General features: G+C 40.7%; 1 non-coding gene across 1 annotated transcript; it reads right to left on the reverse strand.

The window, feature by feature from the left end:
- Nucleotides 1–4,491: 4,491 nt before the first annotated feature.
- Nucleotides 4,492–4,599, reverse strand: LOC130942832 (small nucleolar RNA R71). The gene has a single exon (XR_009071381.1). It is a non-coding gene; the product is annotated as a small nucleolar RNA R71 (small nucleolar RNA).
- Between the last annotated feature and the right edge of the window lie 218 nt (nucleotides 4,600–4,817).

Genomic DNA, 4,817 nt, shown 5'->3' on the forward strand with positions numbered 1-4,817 from the left:
GCAAGGCAGAAAAGTTGATGCGCCAAACATGAGGAGTGCGCGCGCTTGGTGCTGCCAGAAAGAAATTTGGTGCGCCAGGGACGAGCGTGATGCGCCAGGAATGCCAAACGCTGCCCTGCCCGCGCCAAGGGCAGGGCAGGAACGGTTTGGTGCTGCCAGGGGATGTTGGTGCGCGCGGTTGGTGCTGCCAAGGGAAATTTGGTGCGCGCGTTTTGCTTCTTGGTGCGCCAAGTCCATGCACCATTTCAAATGCTGCCCTGCCCGCGCCAAGGGCAGGGCAAGGTCCTTTCCTTCATGGCCCGTGTTCGAAACTGGGAGGAAGCAAACACGCTATTATTTTTCTTGGCTTCTTGGCACGGCACTTATCTTTAAGTCTTGGCTTCCTCATGGTTCTTTGTTCGAACCTTGTGGCTTGCATAGGTGGTATTTTCCTTTGAATTTCTTTCCTTATGGAGCCCGATTCTGCCCTCCACAAGGGCAGGGCAGAGTTTGCTTTCTCTTGGTCCCAAGGCACCATTTTGTGCTCTGCCCTTGTAGTGGGCAGGGCAGAATTGCCTATGCTTGCTTGATCACCTAATGCTGCTGATGAGCGGATAATTTGTATGCTTTTTGGCATTGTTTTTAGTATATTTTTAGTATGATCTAGTTAGTTTTTAGTATATTTTTATTAGTTTTTAATTAAAAATCACTTTTCTGGACTTTACTATGAGTTTGTGTGTTTTTCTGTGATTTCAGGTATTTTCTGGCTGAAATTGAGGGACCTAAGCAAAAATCTGATCCAGAGACTCAAAAGGACTGCAGATGCTGTTGGATTCTGACCTCCCTGCACTCGAAGTGGATTTTCTGGAGCTACAGAAGCCCAATTGGCGCGCTCTCAACGGCGTTGGAAAGTAGACATCCTGGGCTTTCCAGCAATATATAATAGTCCATACTTTGCCCAAGATTTGATGGCCCAAACCGGCGTTCAAAGTCACCTCAAGAAATTCCAGCGTTAAACGCCGGAACTGGCACCTAATTGGGAGTTAAACGCCCAAACTGGCACTAAAGCTGGCGTTTAACTCCAAGGAGAGTCTCTACACGAAATTCCTTCATTGCTCAGCCCAAGCACACACCAAGTGGGCCCGGAAGTGGATTTTTATGTCATTTACTCATCTATGTACTAGTTTTCTATAAGTAGGACCTTTTACTATTGTATTAGAGAGCTTTTAGAGAGACTCTTGGTAGCTATCTTTGTTTTATGCTATCTTAGAGAGGCTGGCCATTCGGCCATGCCTGGACCTTGTTCTTATGTATTTTCAACGGTGGAGTTTCTACACACCATAGATTAAGGTGTGGAGCTCTGCTGTACCTCGAGTATTAATGCAATTACTATTGTTCTTCCATTCAATTCCGCTTGTTCTTTTACCAAGATATCACTTGTTCTTCAACATGATGAAGGTGATGATTGACGCCCATCACCATTCTCACCCATGAACAAGGTGACTGACAACCATTCTTGTTCTACAAGCATCTGAGGCTTAGTGAATATCTCTTGGATTCCTGATTGCACGATGCATGGTTGATCGCCTGACAACCGAGTGCTCGCCTGACAAACGAGCCAGCCATTCCGTGAGATCAGAGTCTTCGTGGTATAGGCAAGAACTGATGGCGGCATTCAAGAGAATCCGGAAGGTCTAACCTTGTCTGTGGTATTCTGAGTAGGATTCAATGACTGAATGACTGTGACGTGCTTCAAACCTGTAACCTACTGGGCGTTAGTGACAGACGCAAAAGAGTGATTCTATTCCGGTAGGGGAGGGAACCAAACCGGTGATTGGCAGTACTGTGACAGAGTGCGTGCATTAGCTTTCACTGCGCGGATGGGAGGTAGCTGCTGACAACAGTGAAACCCTACACGAGCTTGCCATGGAAAGGAGTAAGAAGGATTGGATGAAGGCAGTAGGAAAGCAGAGAGACGGAAGGGAAGGCATCTTCATACACTTGTCTGAAGCTCTTACACCAATGATATACATAAGTATCACTATCTTTATCTTTATAGTATTTTTATATACATTTGAGTCTGCCTGACTAAGATTTACAAGATGACCATAGCTTGCTTCAATGCTAACAATCTCCGTGGGATCGACCCTTACTCACGTAAGGTATTACTTGGACGACCCAGTGCACTTGCTGGTTAGTTGTGCGAAGTTGTGTAATGCCATGGAATTGAACCACCAAGTTCTTGGAGTTCATGACCAGGGATTATGAGAGTTGTGAAAAGTATTGTTCACAATTTCGCGCACCAAGTTTTTGGCGCCGTTGCCGGGGATTGTTCAAGTTTTGAGCAAGCTTTTGGTAACAATGCCTGGGATTGTTCTAGTTTGGACAACTGACGGTTCATCTTGTTGCTTAGATTAGGTATTTATTTTTTTTCGAAATTCTTGAAGATGAATTCTAGAGTTTCATGATGATTTGTTGAAATCTGGCTGGCTGAGAAGCCATGTCTAATCTGATTGGACCGAGGTTTCAACTTATCACCACAAGAGCTTGTTGATTTTCATCAATTTTGCTTTTGGAGCAGTGATCTGCTAAGACTTGGCTGACCTTTGGTCATGTCTAGTGTTTTGGACCGAAGCTTTCCTTGAAAGCTTGGCTGGCTGTGAAGCCATGTCTAATTCCTGGACCGGAGTCTTAGACTAGCATTGCACTGATTCCTGGAATTCTCATTAAGAATTTTGATGTTTTCACTTAATTTTCGAAAACCACAAAAAAAAAAATTTAGAAAATCATAAAAACCAAAAATATTTCTTGCCTTAGTCTAGTGTCTCATCTTAAGTTTGGTGTCAAATGCATGTTTTTGTTATATTTTTCGAATCCATGCATGTACTTCTTTGTTTTGATCTTTAAATTCTATTGACTTGAGTGTTTATGTGTCTCATATAGTGTCAGTAGTACACAAACTGCTAAGTTTGGTGTCTTGCATGCATTGTTATTTGATTCTTGTTGCATTTTGATTATTAAAAATCCAAAAATATTTTTAATTTGTGTCTTTTCAAGTCAATAATACAAAGAATTGAAGATTCAAAACATACTGCAGAGGAATTATACAGAAAAAGCTGAGCATTCAAAAATGCCCAGTGAAGAAGGCAGACTGGCGTTTAAACGCCAGCCAGGGTACCTGGTTGGGCGTTTAACGCCCAAAGAGGTAGCATTTTGGGCGTTAAACGCCAGAATGTATACCATTCTGGGCGTTTAACGCCAGGAAGGTGCTAGGGGGAAGATTTTGTTTTCAAATCAATTTTTTTTTAGTTTTTCAAAATCAAATCTTTTTCAAATCAAATCTTTTCAATCAAATGTTTTCAAAATCAATTTCTTTCCTTTTTCAAAGATACTTACTAACAATTAATGATTTGGTTGAACATTTTTTGCCTTTTCTATTAAGGAAGGTTTTATGTTTGAATCATATCTTTTCTTGTTAGGCAAGTCATTAATTTTCAAATCATATCTTTTCAAATTGTTTTCAAATCAAATCTTTTTTAAAATGTTTTTCAAATCATATCTTCTCAATTATATCTTTTTAAAACCATAACTTTTCAATCAAATCTTCTTAGTCACATTCTTTTTCAAAATAGTTTTCAATCAAATCTTTTTAATTTCTACTTTCAAAATCTTTTTCAAAAATCACTTGATTTCTTTTTTCACTTTTAATTTTCGAAAATTATCAATCAAATTTTCAAAATGTTTTCAAAATCTTTTAATTGAATTTTCGAAAATTCTCTTCCCTCCTTCCCACATCCTTCTATTTATGGAGTACCACTCCTTCTAAATGCACAATTCGAACCTTAACCAATTAAAGTTCGAATTCTTCTTCTCCTTCTTCTTTCTATTTCTCTTTTCCTCTGACACTTCAAGGAATCTCTATACTGTGACATAGAGGATTCCACATTTTCTTTTTCTCTTCTCTTTCATATGAGCAGGAGCAGAGACAAAGGCATTCTTGTTGAAGCTGACCCTGAACCTGAGAAGACCTTGAAGAGAAAGCTAAGAGAAGCTAAAGCACAACTCTCTTTAGAGGACCTGACCGAATTCTTCAAGGAAGAAGAACACATGGCAGCCGAAAACAACAACAATGCCAACAATGCAAGGAAGGTGCTGGGTGACTTCACTGCACCTACTCCTGATTTTTATGGGAGAAGCATCTCTATCCCTGCCATTGGAGCAAACAACTTTGAGCTTAAGCCTCAATTAGTTTCTCTAATGCAACAGAATTGCAAGTTCCATGGACTTCCAATGGAAGATCCTCATCAGTTCTTAGCTGAATTCTTGCAAATCTGTGACACAGTCAAGACTAATGGGGTTAACCCTGAGGTCTATAGACTGATGCTATTCCCTTTTGCTGTAAGAGACAGAGCTAGAATATGGTTGGATTCTCAACCTAAAGAAAGCCTGGACTCTTGGGAAAAGCTAGTCAATGCCTTCTTGGCAAAGTTCTTTCCACCACAAAGATGGAGTAAGCTTAGAGTGGAAGTCCAAACCTTCAGACAGAAGGATGGAGAATCCCTCTATGAAGCTTGGGAAAGATACAAACAATTAATCAGAAAATGTCCTTCTGACATGCTTTCTGAATGGAGCATCATAGGTATCTTCTATGATGGTCTCTCTGAACTGTCCAAGATGTCTTTGGATAGCTCTGCTGGAGGATCTCTTCATCTGAAGAAGACGCCTACAGAGGCTCAAGAGCTCATTGAGATGGTTGCAAATAACCAATTCATGTACACTTCTGAAAGGAATCCTGTGAACAATGGGACAAGTCAGAAGAAAGGAGTTCTTGAGATTGA

The sequence above is a fragment of the Arachis stenosperma genome, chromosome 7 (assembly GCF_014773155.1).
Source record: "Arachis stenosperma cultivar V10309 chromosome 7, arast.V10309.gnm1.PFL2, whole genome shotgun sequence".
Classification (NCBI taxonomy): domain Eukaryota; kingdom Viridiplantae; phylum Streptophyta; class Magnoliopsida; order Fabales; family Fabaceae; genus Arachis; species Arachis stenosperma.